This window comes from Cynocephalus volans, chromosome 2, assembly GCF_027409185.1.
Source record: "Cynocephalus volans isolate mCynVol1 chromosome 2, mCynVol1.pri, whole genome shotgun sequence".
NCBI lineage: Eukaryota > Metazoa > Chordata > Mammalia > Dermoptera > Cynocephalidae > Cynocephalus > Cynocephalus volans.
Genome location: NC_084461.1, coordinates 169486947 through 169506860, shown reverse-complemented (window position 1 = coordinate 169506860; position 19914 = coordinate 169486947). Strand labels below are relative to the sequence as shown.

General features: G+C 41.1%; 1 protein-coding gene across 5 annotated transcripts in view; it reads right to left on the bottom strand.

The window, feature by feature from the left end:
- The window catches only part of EBF2 (EBF transcription factor 2), a 180941-nt gene that overhangs the window by 17161 nt on the left and 143866 nt on the right, over nucleotides 1-19914 (bottom strand). The gene's annotated exons all lie outside the window — the stretch shown is intronic.

The window sequence follows — 19914 nt, the reverse complement described above, 5'->3', positions numbered from 1 at the left end:
TTTAATTTCCGTTTTTGCATACACAATATATTTTATGAATATCTGTTGCTATTATTTTGTCAAAATGATGCCTTTTCTTTAAAAACTTACTTAAAAATTTAAATATAGAAGTTAAAATAAAATCGCCCATAAACCCATCACTTAAGAAATGACCTGGATTAACATTTTTGCTCTTATCTTTCTAGATTTAAACACTCACACAGGTAGACAGAATTATTCAGAGGCATACTATTCACACTGTTATATAACCTACTTTTTATCCACTTAACAATATATCATAAACTTTCCCCCAGGTTATTAAATATTCTTTTACAACATTATTTAAAATTCCTGCATATTTTTTCCATGACATGTTCTATAATTTATTTAAATGGCTTCCTAATGTTGTGCATTTAATGTGATTCTAATTTCTCACTATTATAAAAATCAGAGCAATAATTATCCTTTGCTCATAACTTTAATTATATCAATCAGAAAATTCAAGAATTAGAATTACTGGACCAAAAATTACGATTTATATTTAAGGCCTTACAGACATACTGTGAAATCACTCCTCAGAAGAATGTATAAATTTATACTCCCTCCAGCAATGTATATGATGATTTTAACTTACATTTCTCTACTCACCAGTGAGGCTGAATTTTTTTTCTTATATGAGAAGAAATTATACATGTTTGTTGACCATTTTAATGTCTCCTTTTATGAATGGCTCATTAACACTTTCTGTATCCTTTTCTACTTGGGATTAGTCTTTTCTTTTTTTACTGTAAAAATACTTTATATATTGACATTTTTAACCCTCGTCACCATGTTACAATATTTAATCCCAATTTGTTCTTTACTGTTACATAATGGACCCTCAAAAAGTTTGTGGAATAATAGAATTAAAAGATAATACAAATCTTTCCATGAACTTTTTGAAGTACCTTTCGTGTATAGAAAGTCTATCCCAACTCCAAGATCTGGCAAGTACACACACACACACACACACACACACACACACACACACACACACACACACACATACACACAGACATACATGTAAACACACACACAAACATATGTAGGCATTATTATACCGATATAAATTCTTAAATATTTAACTGGTCTGGATTTTATTTTATTGTACAACATTAAGTACTTCCGTTTGCCACAGCTTTATATCACAATTTATTTAATGATTTCTAGATACTCTATTCCATTGTATTCATCTATGTTTCTGTTCTGAGTAAGAATCACACTGTTAGAGTTGTAACACATGTTTAATATTTGTAGTATAATTGCCCTTCCACAAATACACAATCTTTTTAAACTACATTTTCTCAACTATTCTTGTCCATTTATTCTTCCAGACGAACGCTAGGAAAATTTTTAAAATAGTTCAGTTGCATTAAACCCATAACTAGAGAGAAAATGGATGGCTTTATACAATATTAATACCCCCACCTTCTTTTTTAAAAAATTTTTTATTGAATCAAAATTGATTATACATATTTTGGGGGTTCAACATTGAGATATGTTGATCAAATCAATATTACTAGCATATATATTGTTACAAATCATAATTATTCTTTATACCACTTGTCCAATCCGTCCCCACCCCCTTCCCTTCCCCCTTCCCCCTCTAATTACCCTAGCCCCACCTTCTTTTTTTAGGTCCCCCAAGTAAAGTATGCATCGCTCATAATATAGGTGCTAAGTTTTTTCTCGGGTTTTTTTTTTTTCTTTTTGCTACGTATTTCACTTGTTGTTGTTTTTATTGTGAATATGATTCCTCCCTCGTCATCTTTTCTAAGAGTTTTACCAGGGTCTAGCAACACTTTTGGTTTTTATATATCTGCATCGGTGAGCATGATGTGTGGCAGTATATGGTACAGTCATTATGATAATAAGCTTTAGAGTCAAGTAGATCTTGGGTTTTATTTCCAATCCCACCATTAATTTCTGTAAGCTTCTGTTTAAGATCCATCTGATGGGTTGGCTGTCAAAATTAAATGAAACAATAAATATAACAACCCCAGCACAGTGCTTGGTATATAAAAGATCTTAAACAAAGGTAGCTATCTGTTATTTTGTAACTAAAACCCTAACAGATGTCACCATTTTTTTTCTATTCATTCTCTTATGCTTGTACATTTATATCATTTACATTTAATGATCATTTTATGTCTTTTTGATAGGTATATTAATTCCATTTAGTTCTCTTAATCCCATCCTACTGTTGGCTAAAACTTCCTGAACAATGCCCTAAAATGAGGATGCTATTAGATATTCTGTTTTTTTCCTCTAAATGGGAATGAAACTAAATGACACTAAATGTGGTGTTGGCTATTTTAGATGGATATTATTTATCATGATTCTAGAAGGGTTTTTATTAGGACTTGCTGGAATTTTAGAAAATTAGAATCCAATGAATTTTCTCCTTTGACCAATTTATACTGTATTTTATAGCAGACTTTACAATATTTCACAATTAAACATTAAGTTATGGATGTGGTATAGAATTTCCTTAGTATATTTCTGAATTCAATTTGCTAATATTTTTTTAAGACTACCAGTGTGAGGATTAAATCAATTCAGTTACTGAGAACAGTGCCTGGCACACAGCAAGCACTCAAGTGTCAATTACCGTTATTGACGCCATTAGAGATTTGTGTGTCCATATTAGTAACTGGGATATGTGCATGATTCTGTCCAACTTATGATTGGTTTTATTTTATGCCAGATCTTAAAAAAAAAATTAAGAAGTCTTCTATATTTTGTCCTATGCTCTATAAAACTTATATAGCATGGACAGTATCACTTGCCTAAAAGTTTGAAAGAACCCTAGTAAAAATTGCTCTTGCCAAGGTCACCAATAACATTTCCATTCTTAACTCCAGATTAGTGTTTGACACTGCTCACATTGTCTCCTTGTGGAAATACTCGCACCCACTGGCCCCCCTGAACTCACACTGCCTGGCTTCATTCCCACCTCTCTGGCCATGCCTTCCCAGCCTACTGTGATGACTGTTCTCTCTCTGCCCTTCTTGTAAATGTGGGTGCTCTGCAAGATTGTGGCCAAGGCAGTCTTCTGCTTTGCTACACATTCTCCTGGGCCACTTCATCAACATCCCTATGATTTCCATGTCAAGTCACGTGCTGATCTTCACAAATCTTTATCTCTAGTTCAGAGAGTTTGCTGGAGAGTCAGTCTTATATGAGTATATCCAAATGCTGGCTGGAAATTTCCACTTGGATGTTGCATAGATTCCTCCCACCCAAAATACCCATGCTCATGATATTCTCGGTGAATAGGACCATTATCCGTTTACAAATCAGAAGTCTCAGATTCATTATTTCTCAATAGCATTTGTATTTTTCTGGAAAAAAATCATCCATTTCATCAATATTTTAAGTGTTTTGGCATAGATTCTCTATACAGTATTTTTTAAAAATTTCTAATCTCCTATTTATGGTTCTACCCTGCCCCCTCTTTTTGCTGTAATTTTCTGAATAGTCATATTTCTAATTTTGGCTTCATTTTGTCCAAGAAGAATATCCTAAAGTTTCCAGAGGGTTGAGTAGTAAATTATTTATTCTAGTTAACTGCACTAGATTTATTAAAAAGGTAGTATGTAAAATATCTGATTGATTTTGGGAATTGACTGAGTTTTTGTGAATTAATACATATTAGTCTTCTCTGTGTTCCATGGGTAATGCTTTAATGTTTTATTTAATGTGTCTTTTTGATCACATTATTTAATACATTTTATCATTTTTCACTACTATAAATTTGTATTTCCACACTCTCCTTGTATTTCTAATAGGTTTAAAATATGTATCTTTCTCTAGTGACTTGGAAGATACACATACTATTTTAATTTAAAGAAGTGCCCTTAGATTTCTCTAAACATACTTTATTTTTTCGAATTATTTGAATCCATCGAGCCCTTCCATGTGTAAGGAATCCTGACTACCTTTAATTCTGCCCCCACCCCATTTTCCTCACTTTTACATTTTTGTTGACAGTTTATCACTCTTGAGCTGATGTTACTATTATTAGATTTTTCTACGATACGTGTCCTTTAGAAACTCATTTTCATATTTACATTAAGCTTTAGCACATACATATGAACGATTTAGACACTCGTTCAGTGTTTCTCTACAGACCACTGATCCTGGGACCCCATCACCTTTCTCTTTTTGCATTTTTCACTGATTTAGTTCTCCAGCGGTCAGATGACATCAGTGACAATAACAGTTATATTCTGTCTGGGCCCTTGAAATAAGAGAATATCTTCCTGTCTTTCTGAAACATAAATGACAACTTCTCTGGACACAGAATTGTAGAGCACACTCTTTTCTACCCCAGATCAAGTTCCTGCTTACATCACTTGTTCTCACTCCTCCAGGTGGGGACAGGGGAGGCCTTGGGTTTTCTCCAGGGTCCCCCATCACTTTCCAGCCCTGCTGCTCTTCCCAGGAACAGAATGAGAGTCCAGATTCCACATGTCCCCCACTCCACCACTGTGTACACACGCCTGCACAACAGCATGACATTTCTGGCATACTGATGACACCAACCTAGCTTCAAGCACTAATGCCAGATTTCCCTTCTTTTTATATTTGCCTGAAAATGTCCTCCGCTATATTCTAGGGGTAGGGCAGATTAAACACTTGCACTCACATGACCATCCTACACAGAAACATGTGTAAGAATAGCTGTATGTATAATTGAAATCGTCCTGTAAACTATTTTTCCACTTAAAATTATAATGTCAGCAATTTTGGAAACGTTTTTCTTTAGTAACGGGATTTTTAGTGGCTGTAATGTGCAATAATGAAAATCGTTATTACCACTGTTAGAATTTACTGAAGGCTTACAATGTTATGTGCACTCTGCTAAGCCTTTTACATACATTAGTTCATTTAATTCTGATAACAGCCTTGTGGCGTGAGTTTTATTCCCATTTAAACTGCAGTTCCAGGTGGTAATGGCAGGATTTGTGCCCTGGCTTCTCTAACTCTAAAGCCTGTGTTCTCAACCTCTCCTGCTGCAGAACTGGAGACAGGTTCCTTCATCTCTCTCTTGCTTCCTTCCCAGCTTCAAGCACAGGGCTGGGACATGCAGTGTGATGCTCTGCCTGGGTCCCCTGACCTCCCAGACACTGAGAGCAGGAAGAGGCCCCATTTGGTACCAACCAGCAAACCCACACAGCCGCCCCGTGCTGCAGGGCAAACAGGCATGGTGACAAGATACTCAAAACCATTCATTTTCTTCTCTTTTTTGAATTATACACCATTTCATCACCCAAAGTGTAGATTTCTTAGGTGGAAAACACTGAAAAATTATAGATCTGGGCATGACCACACATGCTGAATACAAATAAAAGGAACGCCGCCAAAGACAGACAACCTAAGCCCGCCCAGTTCCCGTGCCCATCCTGGTCCTCCCTTCCCATCTGTGTGGCTGTGAGCACCACAGGGTCCACCCCTGGCTCCCTGCCACTAACCTCCTCATTCCTCAGTCTTTCCTGCTGCTCTCAGAGGGATTCTCTGAGGCTGGGATCTAATCAGTACACAGGGGTGGGATGTAGACGGTGTAGTTTTTCTTTAATAGACTCTGTCACACATTTGTACCCACCATTCTCTCCCATCAGACTGAAAACCACCAGGACACAAGGGTCACGTCCGGTTCATCTCACCTGGCCTTCCCTCCCAGCCCCCAGCCCTGACCACACTGGGTTAGCAATTCATGTTTTAAACTGAGTAAGTAGATTAGGCAAAAATGTCCATTTTTATGGTGGTTGTTTTTGGCAGGTCTCTGCTAGACTTTATAGGCGTAAAGTGTGGGATGGGGCACGCATGTATTCAAATGGGAAAGAGTCCAGTGAAACATACTGTCATCTACGTGGACGGGGAATAACCTTACACATGCACACACATGCACACGCACAATTTCATCTAATCCAGGGCACATCTGAAATAGAAGTCACGAAGTCAAAAGTACTTAAGCTCTGTTGCATCAGCACCAAAAGGTAAGAGGAAAAGTCAGTCCACCTCAGCCTTCAGAACATCAAGGCTGGGTCTGACAACTCTTGCATTGGTTGCAAACTGACTTCCCAGCTGACCCGTTTTTACGTCCTATAGATGCAGCTTCACCTTGAATCACAGCTCCCCCCGCACACACACCCCAAGCCTCCCTAGGCGATCTCTGGCTTTTCAGCCCTGGTGTGAGCCAAGCAAACCTCAATTAGCTAATGAGGTGCCCAAGACCAGCACCAAGGCTGTCTCTAAGGGCCAACTAGGTCATTAACCGCCATCATCAGTGTAAATTTACAACCTTGCCTACCACATGGAGTGCGGGATACTGTGAAGTTCTGCCAACACTTTGGCTGACAGGGATACAGAAACGCTGGCGAGACAAAAACAGAGTAAATTAAAAATATGCTTCAATCTGGGGGCTCTATTTATCTATGTCTTTCTTTAGTAATATAACATTAAGGTAAAAGGTCATATCCCCATTGAAATATAATTTATGTTTACCTTTTATTAAATAATTATGGCATGGCATGAAGTTAAATATTACAGAAGCTAATCAAGGGGGAATTTAATAGAGAAAACTCAGACATGAGAATTTCGTCTTTGCTATACATAGAATGTCTTAATCCTCCGCTGGGAGTCATTCGGGTTTGCTTAAGGAGTTTAATAATACACATTTCAACTGCCACAGAATCTAAATCCCATTTGGATCAGCCTTGAAAAACTTTCATCAATACCTTGAGATTTCATAATATTTCTCCCGAGAGCCTGGATCTTATGTGTCATTTCTCATTTTGATTGTGAGTATAATATATGAGGTTACTTATATATCTTGGACCTAACAAATAGATATAAACTATAAGCAATGTGTGAAGGGTTTCTTTTTTAAGTAAATAGAATTTAACTAAAAATATCTACTGGGAACTATTCATTTTATACCCCCCAAAAAAGCTGGCTGGTGCTCAATATTAGTCTTCCCATAGGATTGGTGAGATATATACATTCTATATGATTTTTATTTTCCTTCCTTAAGAGGAGGCACAGAGACCAGACAATGTATACTCCTGCTAATTACTTTACTTCTGTTTCCCAAAAATATAGGGGATACCTACCAACACGGAAAGGGGACACTCTGTTTGAGTTCTGGCCCACCCTCAATACAGCACTGACACTGTGAACATGACCTTGACCAACGGAGGTACTGATCACAATGATGGCAACATCATGGCCTGATCAATTTCCTCTGCAGAAATTTGAGAGAAGACGACGACAGTGGGTGAAGGAAGATCTGAGTGCTCAATGGCTTGCTGCTCTGGGGTGTTGGCGAGTCACACTGCAGGCCTGGGTTTCGGCTTTGCTCACCAGTGAGTCTTCACCAGGGTCCTAGCATTACCATGGAGTCTGCAAACGGTCATTGAGAGGCTGATAAAAGTAAAATTCTGAGCCTAGCTGTGTGTTTGCGCATATGTGCGTTTATCTGCAGTGAGGATCTTCACGTTTATCAGATGTTCACAGAGCCCATTGTCCAGTAAGGGTGACAGCCCCCAGAACTAGAGGGTCCCTATGGTCCTAAATCTAAATCCCAACTCTCTTCAAGAATAAAGAAAACAGTGGAAAGGAATCTGCGGTCTACATCCTAAAAAACAAAGCTAAAGAATCCTAAAACCTATGCAATGTAACTGCCAGGTAAACACCAGACTGGAAGGTGGACTTTCACACGTAACAGAGGAGAAAACATGCATGAGGAAGCCCTGCCACGTGGCTCTGGTCAACAAGAGTTACTCTCTGTTGACAGGGCACAAAGGCGTAAAACAACCTGGCTTCGGGAGGAATTTAGATATTCGCAGACAAACGCCTGTCCTCACACCACCTGTAGGACTTCCCATTCTCCTCTTCCCTTACAGAGCCCATGTCTTCACAGCTCTTTGATCCTATGTGTTGATTCCCATGAAGTTCGCCTTCCACATGCTAGGATTTTGGTTTCTCTCTCTCCCTCCCCCTCCTCCCAATTTCCTTGTCCAATAGCCTATCTTCTTTGCAACAGTCAAAGGATACGTTAAATTAGCATTTTAATGCTCCTCCTGAGTTAAGTTTTCGCATAGCATTTGATGGTGTGGTGGAGATAAAGTTGGCCCTGACTTGGGATCTTCCTTAGAGCCCCACACTGGCCAAGGATGTCACCTCCATCCAGTCACTTGGCTAGGCCAAGCTTTGGTTTACTTGACTGCAAAGACAAAAGGCTTGGGCTAAATGGCCTCTGAGACCCCTTGCAAGCTCTTGCATTTTATGACTCCAAGGCTATTATTTATTTGGAACAGTGGGATTCTTCTCTGAGGAGTAGAAATGGGTGGGGTTGAAGTTACAGGCTGCTAAATTAAGCTGTCTTTGACTACACTGAAGTCTCTCCCCACATCCATTTGTTTCAATGTAGCAAAAGTTCCATGTCACCAATTAAGAAAAAAAAAAGGGGAACAAAGATAATATAGAAACACATTATGAAGAGGTGGTACTTTCCTTTGTGGACACAGGAAGGAGAACACAAGGAGAGAGCCAACAGTGCATAAGCAAGAGATTAGACTGAAGCCTTTGATATTTAATTTTAAATGAAATATTAATTTAATATTTAATTATGCTTTGGTTTCAAGAAAGACTGCAGCAGCAAGACAGATTGTTTGAAGAAGGGAGTAATATACATGGTTAAGGAGACAACTGTAAAAATTAAAGATAAATTTCAAGGGTAAATCTAAATGCCACAATGGAGCACTTATGAAGACGCTCTTGCTCTCTGTAATGTGTGTATAGAATATTATAGCCGAGAGCATCAGTCCATTAAGAGGCTGGGATGTCTCCAGTGAAAAAGCAGCCCCCCCACTCTGGGGCTAACAATGGAGACATCATTCCTCAGACTCAGCTGAACGATGTATCCAAATTTCACAAGTGGTTGGGGTGGAGGGAACTTCCATAAAAGTGCAGGATGCCAGGAGGGCCACAGATTCAACCTGTCTCCAGTTTGAACAGGCAACAATTGTACTCAGGCCAGTTTTTGATGTCTGAATTGGGTATTTTTAACTAAAAATCAGATTCATTTCTTCAATGGGACTTTTTATGAGAGGGGAAAAAAAAGAAATGCAAAGTGGATGAGCTATTAACATATGAAACGCAGGCTGCACATCTGTGCACTGCAGCTTAGGAGGGGAGAACCCCATATTCGTGCAGGGTGTTTGGGGAGGATGCTGTTTGGGTATGATTTGGGGGTTGGTGGAAACATCGAGGCTTCCCAAATGCTCCTCCCAACTGCTGCTTGCTCTTGGCCATTTTCCTGTGCATGAATACTTGTCTCCCAAATAATGAACAGGAGTATTTAATCAACACATTTGTTTTTTGCTAAAGTAAAAGATGAGAAGTATTCTGGGGGAGAAGGTTAGTTGACATGAATTCTTTGGTTTCTCCATGTGTCCCAGTTAGCCAGGCTGACTTTGTGACTTCTAAATTCAACTGCACACTGGGGCCAGCAGGGTCCCAGTAAATCTCTTCCACTTCTTTGGTCGCCCTTTTAATACCCGCGTCTCCTGGACCCCTATCTGCAAGGTCCATGTTTTCAGGCTGTCCTGGCCTTCTCTATTTCCTGCAAAACCCTAATTTCTAATCTAGACCGAGATATTAAGGGCACAATATGGCAGGTCTTTCAAGAATCCACATTTCACAGAAGAGGAGACATAACAAGTAATCTGCCATTGATCCAACAGCAGTGAGGGGAAAGTCACCTAGAAATCATTACAGCGACTATATATCCTCCTGCCAGATGCTCACAACAGTAAATTTTGCTTATATTTCTAGATTTATACACATAAATACCTTTGCATATGCCTATAATTTTATCTTCCCAGTAAGGTAAGTATATCTTCCATTTTTTAGGTAAGAAAAAATGGCACAAAGAATAGTTAAGCAGTTTTCCCTAAAGTTGGGGCTCAAATCCCAGACTCTTAACCCTGTCACTATCTCTCTACTATATAACAGGAACCTCCCAGGCTGACTTAGCCCCAGTGTCAAGTTCTCTCAAGTTTAATAACAGTGTGGAGTTTGTATGCCTTTGCTTTCTCCAACCTCAGCTGTTTATGGAGAGGATAATTTCTATCACTTCTAAGGAATTCAAAGGCCCTCACAGGCTCCAAGTGTAGCACACCATGCTGCAACAGTGAGAAAAATCCCCATTTTGCCATCTAGAAAGCCAGGCACAGGGAAGGCGTCTTTGAGACCCCTTCATGTGCATAGGTCACAGCCTGTTTTCTGTCACGTCCTCAGTGTAACAGCCAGAGAGACCAGGCAATTGGCATTTAGCAAACAGCTACCTGATGAGGCTGAACAGAGAGCCTTGCTATGATTTCTTCCAATAAGCTGTGCAGTACTGGGAAGCTGCGCAGGTAGGTGGTTAAGGATGGAACTTTGGAATAGACAGTTAGCTTGGTGACCTCAGGCAGGTGACCTAATTTCTCTAAGCAGCAGACTTCTCATCTATAAAGTTGAGATACTAATAGAATCACCATCATGGGAAAATGTGGTGATTACTAGAGTTCAAAAGACAGGGCCTGGCCCTACGTGCTCAACAGATGTTAGATGTGATCACTGAATTACTATCATTTTTTCCTCACTAATTCTGTCTTATGATAATACTTAAAGGAGACCGCTTATCCAGCAATGAGATGGGTAGCTCAGATTGTGCAGAAAACCATAGGAACAGTAGTGAAAAAGCACGCTCATCAACCCCTGTGCCTTCAATGGCCTGCCATCAGCGCAGGCATCACATTTTGCACTGGATTCTGCGGGTGGTGCAGATTTGGCAATTATAAGCAATGGCAATTCCACCACCAAATGCCATGCTCTGGACACCCTCTCTGTGCATACTTGCTGCCACCTGAACTCAGGACAGCTGAAGTACCCACACAACCAGTCATCATGGTCCAGTTGGATGCCCGTACCAGGATTATTATTTTGCACTGCCAGCTCTCCATGGAAAAGTCTGCAAAGACAGCAGAACAGGAGCTCCTCCCTTTAAGCCTCCAGGTCTCAAACCAGACAGAGGCAGCGGGACTTTTCTGATGATCTAGGGTCTCCTGTGACTCTCTCAACCCCGCAGCAGCAAACTGCATGTTACAAATCAAAGTTGGAGGGAAACAGACCTGCAAAGTCACGTGTGTGAAGAAAACATGTTGTTATTAGAGCCCTGAATTTGTTTGTGCTGTACTTGGCAGCAGCCACCACGGGGAGCTGATTATTGCATTTTGGCTAGTTACACCAGGTACATCTAATGGCTTGGGTCCATGATAGTGATGCCTCCTTTAATTTAGGAATCATCTATGACTGGACTATAGACCACAGGGTGTGTGTGGTAGGGCGTGGACTGCAGGACAAGCCTCCCTTCCTGCCTCTGCTTTTGAGTCTTCTAGAAAGTTCCACATATGAGTAAACACTTCTATTGTGTTCATGGCCAAATGACCCAGTCTTGTAAGAATCCTCCCACGCATGGAGTGCTTTATAAGCCAGAAAGTCCCTGCAACAGCCTCATGAGCAGAACTTAGGTTTCCCGGGCTGGCCCATGGCTCACTCGGGAGAGTGTGGTGCTGATAACACCAAGACCACGGGTTCGGATCCCGTTTAAAACAAAAACAAAAACAAACCAAAAAAAAAAGAACTTAGGTTTCCCAAACTTGTTCCTTTGTTCAAAATACAGATTCCCAGACCCTCCCGGAACAGTATGATTTGGTATGTTTGGAATGGCACCAAGCATGCCTCTTATGATCAGCCAAATTAGGGAAACACCTATGGGGGATAGTATAATTAGCACCAGAGCTTTACAGGTGAAGAAAACAGGGCTCAGAGAGATCAGGTGACTTGAAGAAAGAACAGACAAGCCATCAACGACACAGCTAGCCTCCAAAAGCAACTCTTCTGGCTGTCTCAGCACGTCTCCTGAGACCCAGTGCTGCCGGAGTGCCCCGCTTTCCCCCACTGAAGCTCTCTAGGTTTCAAGTTCTTCTTCTCCTCTGCAATCGAGATGATTTTTTCCACCTTACAATTGGAGCTGAGCATTTTGTCTTGGCTATTGCAGCCCCAGAGCACTATCCTGCAGTGAAGCCCTGGAAGTGGGACCGCAGGAGCCGTCTCCCAGGTGCTCAGAGTGTGGGGTCCTGTGTTTCATTCCTGCCCTCAGGAGGCCCAGCCTGCTGGAAATACTTGTGCAAGAGGGTTTTGTGCATCTCCTCTTAGGGAAAAGTCCACAACACTCTGGCAACCTGCACTTAGAACCCAGTCACCTGTGGAAGCCACTGCCTATGCAATTATAGGACTAAGACTGAAGTAGCTTTCATGTGGGTCACTGCTCATTCAGCAGAAAACACAAGAGGCCACCAGACCATTTCCTGTGGGTCTGGTACCCTCCATGGATGGCGTGAGCTCTTGTTTCCATCAGCCTGAGTTGCATTTGGCCCAGTAATCTCCAGGTGGAAGTTTCTCTCAAGAGCGACCAGGCTACTGAGCTATCCTAGACAGCATTCCCCTCTGACTGCGAAAGAACAGACGACTGGGTCCCTACTCTTCTCACCCCTAACTGCCTCCCAAGGTCCTTCCTTCTCAAAGCCAGTTTTTGGAAGAAAGATTCACTGATTGCCTGGCTGGAAATACTTTCTTTATGCCTGAAAAATCAAATTTACTAATGTGTGCTGTTTCAGTATTTAAATATGTGTGACATTAATTTTTTGTATCATATTTTACTCTTTTAATTTTTAATTTAATTTTATTAGAAAATAATAGATGTAAGTAAGCAACATTTAAAAAGTTTAAATAATACCAACACCCCAAAACCACCATAGCTAACACCTTGGTGTGCAGGCTTCCATACCTTACTTGGGTGTTTTTGTATAACTAATCATTTTTCATATACATATAAATTGGATTATACTATGCATACTGTTTTAAGCTTTTGTTAATCTTATATCACATGCCTTTCATGTAAATAAATACTCATCCATGGCATTATTTTTAATGTCTAAAAGTGTAAAGATGTTCCATTATTTATTTAATGAATCACCTAATGGAAATTAAGGATGTTTTCAGTTTTTTTTACTATTATAAACTGTGCTCCAACAAATAGCCTTCAGGAAAATTCAGTTATTTCCTAAGTATACATTCCTAAACGTAGAATTGCTGGGTCAAAGGGTACCTATATTTTTTATTTTAATTTTTATTTGTATTACATATTGACAAGTTATAATTGTGTATGTTAATAGGGTACAAAGTGGTATTATGATGTTTTAATACATGAAAAGATAAAATTAAGCTGATTAAAATATCCATCGCCTCAAATATTTAACATTTTTTGTGATGCGAACCTTACAAATTTTACTCTCTTAACAATATTAAAATGTACAGAGCTCAGTTATTAGCTATATTCACATACATTTGTAAAACTAGGTACTCTCCTGGAACCATTTACATTCCTACAGTAGTATGTTAGAAAGTCCCCAGTTTCTTCTAATTTCTCCAACCTGGGTATTTTCATCTTTTTAAAAAAGTTTGCCCACTTCATAGGGAAAAAATGTGATCTCCTTGTTGCCTTAATTTGCATGCATCTGATTATTAATGTGATTGAGTTTTTAAAAATATGTTTATTGCTTAATTGTATCCTTTCCTGAGTTAACTCCTGATGTTGCTTGCTGTCTCTTTGTGTATTTGCCATTTTCTCCTCAATTTGAGATAATTTATCTTTCATTTAAGGATTTCTAATGCTCCCCTCATTATCTACAATGTATGATGTAATGGTTGACAAATAGTAGGCATAAAATAAATTTTTGCTGAACACATGAATAAGTCTTTTTATACATAAGATAACAAACATATATGCTATAGAGCAAATATGTTCCCGGTTTGTATTTTTCCTTCTGATTTAATGCCTGGCACTTCAACACGTAAAAATTTTCTTTTTATGTCATCACATCTTTTGCTTAATGGTCTCTGTCTTTAATGCAAATGTTATCAAGATTATAATTATTTTTTAGATCTATAAACTTTTGAAATGTCTACATTTTTAATGAAAAATACTTAACTTGAATATATTTCAATTTATGACATGAAATTAGAAATCTTTTTCTTTTAAAAATGCTTAACTAGTTGGTTTAACACACGTGTTAAACATTTCATGTTTTCCACATTGGCCTGAGATGGCTCCTCACCTATATTAATACATAAGTATTTACACACTTAATGTGTGCAGAAACAGTTTATTTTATTAAATTTTTCTTCCGATATACAACATTTCTATATGTTCTCCATAGCCCCATATTCTTTTAATTATTGAAACAAAATAGGTTTTAACGTCTGGTAGGGCAAGGCCTTCTCATTTTTCAAAATCAGGGGTCCTATTTTAGCACCTTTCCCTTGCAGGTGAACTTTTCTAAAGTTTCCCCAAACATTTTGTTGGTGTTTTGATTGGCATTGTGTTAAATTTATTCATTAATCGACATCTTTACAGTATTAAATCTTCCCACCTCTCCACCAGCTGGAAGTATTCTGTCCTTCCTCTGAACTCCCTTAGCATGTGATACCTTTTAAAAAATCACTTTCTAACTATACCCACCCAATTTTTCAACTCTGAAACCTGAGAGTTGTCCCCTTCCCTCCCCTCCCCAACCTTCACCCCATCCAATCAATCATCAAGTCCTGTCAGTGCTACCTCCTAAATTTCATCCGCTGCTGCCTGTCCCCACCACTGGTACTCTACTCCAAGCCACCATCACTTCTGGCCTGGGCCACCACACTGGCCTCCAACTGACCTTGCTGCCTCCACCCTGGCTTACAAGCCATTCTCTGCACTGCATCCAGAATGACCTTTTAAGACGCAAATCTGGTCATCACAATATTCCCATAGCTCCCCATGGCATATGGGTAAGGGCTGAACAAGCAGGCCTTGATATGACCTGGCCCCTGACCTCCCTTCCAGCTTGAACCCAACCTCTCTTTAACTCATTCTTTCTGCCCTATTCATCGTGTCCGTAAAATGTATCCCATACTCTTTCCCACCCCAGGGATTTTGCACAAACTGTTTCTTGTCTGTCCCATCTTTCCGCCACCTCAGTTTACAAAGGTTTGATTCCCTTGGCGTACATTCCCAGCATCTTACACAACCCCTTTTTTGTACTCAGCACATGGGCAATTCCTTGTTCAAATCGGTCTCCGTGCTGATAACACTAATGGTAATAAGAATAATATCACTAACAAACACTCTTTGAGTAATAAGATATGAGCCACTCTCTATCACAAGTGCTTTATATGCAGAGGTGTGCTAGATCTGGCTTTACCAGCTTGTGACAGCAGGTGGCTAAATTTTCAGGAACCTTATGAGTCGACTGATGTCACATCAGTAGCTTGAAATCAGCCATAGTGAAAGTATTTGCATAATGGAAATCAGTAAATACTACAAACCAATGCTTTTCTAATCCCCTTTTTTCTGGAGAGCTAGCTGTTAAACCTTTACCAGCCCACCCTGGTCTCCGTATCATTTAGTCCTCACCTCAGCCCTGTGAGTAGGTCACCCATTTTAAAGATGGGGAAACCAAGGTGTTCATTCACTTGCCCAAGAGTTAAGAACTATTTAGGAGGCAAGCCAGGCTGTGAGTCCAGCCAGTCTGACTCCAGAGCATGAGCAGTTCACCTGCACATCACTACGTCATCATGTCTAGCGAGGTTGGATCCTATCGGTCTGACACTCGTCCCCATTGTCCCCAGCACATAGCACCATGCTGAACACAGTGCTCATGCTTCATGAAAAAGTCAGTAATGTCTCAGCACATCAGGAAAAGAGAGTTCTTTGCTGATACTACATTGCTAACTAAAGACACCAGACAGGATTGACCAGAGACCGGAATCATCCTGACCCCATCTTCAACTCAGTTGGCAATTCTAAGCAAGTCACTTTTCCCTGGATCTCAATTTTCTCTTCTGCAAAAGAGGGACTTTGACCAGATGATCTTCAAAGGCCCTCCATCTCTGAAATTCTTTGGATTTACGTGCAACATAACATCTGTTATTTTCCCAGTTGTATGAGCTCCTCTTTTGCTAGGCCCTGTGTTTCCAAGAACCGTAGTCCATAACCTCCTCCATTTTGTCTGCCAAGTTTCCACTTTGCTTTCAGAATGTCACTCTACTGTTACTCTGGGAAGCTGTCCCTGGTTCCCCAAAGTCGGTTACTCCCTGCCCAGTGCCCCTGCAATGCTTATTGCTTTTATATCTCTTATGGGACTGAAACTAATTATTGTAATCTGGAAGTAGCTATCTCCCCTTCTAGAACTGTAAGCTGCTAGAGGCATTACTGGCTTTGTGGCTTGAGCATAATTTTGAGCACTGATATCTGGGTCCTACCTTCAGAGTTTCATATCTAATTGGTCTGGGGTCTGGCCTAGGCATTGGTGATTTAAAGTGCAGCCAAGGGTGAGAACCTGCTTCCAGAGGAAGTTTGAATGAATGAATGTACATGTGTACACAACGTGCACACAACACCCGGCTCCAATGTCTATAGCCCCACCTTGTATCAAGGTCATTCTTTACTCCTGTAGAGAACAGAGAATTGGCTGCAACGTGCTTGTTATCATACCCACCTACCTCATCACAGGCCGGACTCATTATCCGTGTCCAGGGGTTGTCTTTGAAACACCAGAGATGCTGGAAGCTTTGAATATGGCAAGTGCCCTAGAGCGAGACCCATTCTCCACCTGGCTTCAGGGACAGCCCATGCTCCTGGTTTCCCCCTACCCTGTCTGCTCCTTCTTGGTCTCCTTCCCAGGCTCCTCTGTATCCTGAACCCCACATGTGGGTGTTGCCAAGGCGCCACCTATAGGTTTCTTGCATCATGTAACTTCACCCTGTTCTGTGGCCATCTGACCCAGCCCTGTGGCTTTAAGTCCTGTGGCGATGCTGACTGTGCTCTTGTTCCACATCTGCGGTGTCTCCCACCCAAACCCTTCCCCACCTGCCTGTCCTGCCTCACCTCCCCACTCCGTCCTACCCAGCGACTCCCCCACAGCCACACTGGCACTCTTGCTCTTCCCCGATGACATCAGCCTCCTTCCTGCTCCTCAGTCTGTCATCTCACTGTGTTCGCTGCCTGGGACACTCCCCCACAGATTCATGGGCTTTCAGGCACTGTTCAAGCAAACACCAGTGGACCAAGCAGAAAACACAGCCCTGAGGAGTTCCCAGGATGGAGGGAAGGCGATGTGAACGGAGGGGAGGGAAGGTCAGAGAGGCAAGGCAGGAAGGGGGGGGCAGATCTCCAGGGGATAGGAGGGGACAGCCCCTCCTGTGATTTGGGTCTCTGCTCCATGTCCCTTCCCCAGAGAGGCCTCCCTGGCCACCCTGCCTCATACCCCTTCCCTGATTTCTCCCTACGGGAGACCATATCATTTATTTTCTTCGTTGTCTGTCTCCCCTCTGGAATGTAAGCTTTATTAAGATGGAGGACATCACCTTGCTCACTTCTATATCCCAGAGCCAGAGTGTTGCCAGCCCACGGTAGGCAGGAGATAATACTAGTTTGAATGAATGAATAGATGAACTGTGACCCTTTGGGAGCTAGAACAGTAACATTGTTTATTGTGACTGCAATAAAATCTTCCATAAACCCACAAGAAATAATACCTGAGATATTCCTATCTCAGGAGAGTAAATTCAAAGGCACATTTTAAATAAATATACCTGAAAATTACCCCCTTCCATCTACTCCTATTTGATATCGAACCTGACATGAGCAGAAAGCTGAGTCCAAGTGAAAGAAGAATACACTATATATAAAACAATATTAAACATTTGTAATATGCTTCATATATTTTCTTGGTTTATATACTTCTTTCTTTCTACCCCTTATTTTCTCTTTCAGAATACAAAACCCTAGTTTTGCCTTCAGGTTTTCCTCCACGTAACTCAGTCTTTATGACAACAGCATATGCTTTTCCAACGATAACACCTTTGAGTTACTCTCCCATGCACGGGAACCCTCAGTGTGTTCTTATTTCTTACCAAATCAAGTCCAAATTCCCATACAACACTTTTCTCCCCATTTTTAAAAAATTGTGGTAAGATACACATTAACATGCAATTGACCTTTCTCACCGTTTGTGAGATACAGTGCAATAGTGTTCGTTATATTTACATTGTTGTGCAGCCCATCTCCAGAGCTCTTTTCGTTTTGCAAAACTGAAACTCTGTATCCATTGAACAACCACTTCCCATTCCCCTCCCCCAGCCCCTGGTAACCACCACTAGACCTTCTGTCTCTGTTTTTGGGTTTCCTTCCCTCTCAAGTCTGGCTCATCAAGGCTAAGCTCTAGTCTAAATTCTACAAAGTGCACCGCCACAGCTGTCGGACCCTGGGCATATGCCCACCTCACCCTGCGGCCTTTGCACTGAGATTCCCATAGCCATAACATTCCTCCTTCTTCCCTTTGGTCATCTACATCCTCCCTATCCTAATACGTCTTCAATTTCTATCTCCTCCTTGACACCCCATCCCACTACTCTAGTCCACACTAAACTCTCTTCCTGAAATTTGTATTCCATTCATTGGCAATACCAAACATTTCAAATTTACAAATTTTCTGGATGTTTTGTCCAATATACCACTGCCTCTTCAGAAGTTTCTAAACTTCCAAATAAAGAAGGGACCATCTTGTCGGGTCAGCCACTGGCCATCCCGAACAGCCCTAGCCTCATTATCAGTCTCTCCCTAGGTGTCCCTTCTGGTGGGCGAGCAGATGGCCTGGATTCCTCTTTCCCTCTGGTCCCCGTTGGGAGGAGATGGGGGAAGAGAGCCCCGAAGAGAGAGGAGCACAGCCACCGGCCCCAACCAGCCCGTTAAACGACACTCAGACGTGGTGGGGGTTCTGTCCAGCAGTTCCGTTTATTATCACACAAGCACTTGCTTTTAAAGGCAAATGGGGAAGGGAGGTTTTTACATCCTCCAATCAGCTTAAAGATTACGAGAGCATGCATCCTGTCTCAATGCCTAGCTATTGCAATCACGCAGTGTCCACGAGCGCGGAAGCGTATATTTGGCCAATAAGGGCTAAGGCAAGGTTCCCGCAGATACTCTCACCCTACTTCCTCCCGGAGCCATCTTAGGCTGCCACGTTAATATGCCTTTGTGGGCCCATAATGGTGCCGTTTGTAATGTCACTTAAGGTGGCATTAGTTTTTTTTTTTTTGGTTGTTGTTGTTTGTTTTTTGTCGTTTTTTCGTGACTGGCACTCAGCCAGTGAGTGCACCAGTCATTCCTATGAAGGATCCAAACCTGCAGCGGGAGCGTCGCCGCGCTCCCAGCACCACACCCCACCGAGTGCGCCACGGGCTCGGCCCAAGGTGGCATTAGTTTTTAAGGCCCAACACCATCTCTTATGTGTCATCTGCACCTTCCATGTAGACATCCAATAAATATCGTGCTAATAGATGATTTTTACTTCCATAAAGTTTAAAAATACTTTGAATCACTCTGCAATAAAATCAGGCAAATTTCTTGAATCTTTTCAAGAAAATTTAGTTACAGCCAACAACTTTATCTAATTTATCTTATCTGACTGCTTGGATAAATGACTCTTCTAGTGTGGTTCCAGCAGAGTAAAATGTGTAATGGTGTGTTCCTGAAATGAGCTGCTGTGATCATCTCCCAGACCACGGAGAAGTTGCTGAAGTAAAATACAAATTTAGAGTTGAGTGTACACTTCCCCACTCGATGTCTATCACTGAATCCACTCTTCCCAGACTAGTAGAAAGACCTAGAAAAAACGATGGATGATTACAAAGCACAGGGGCTGGGAACCAGAGCAAAGGTGAGCCAGGAGCCAGCCTCCC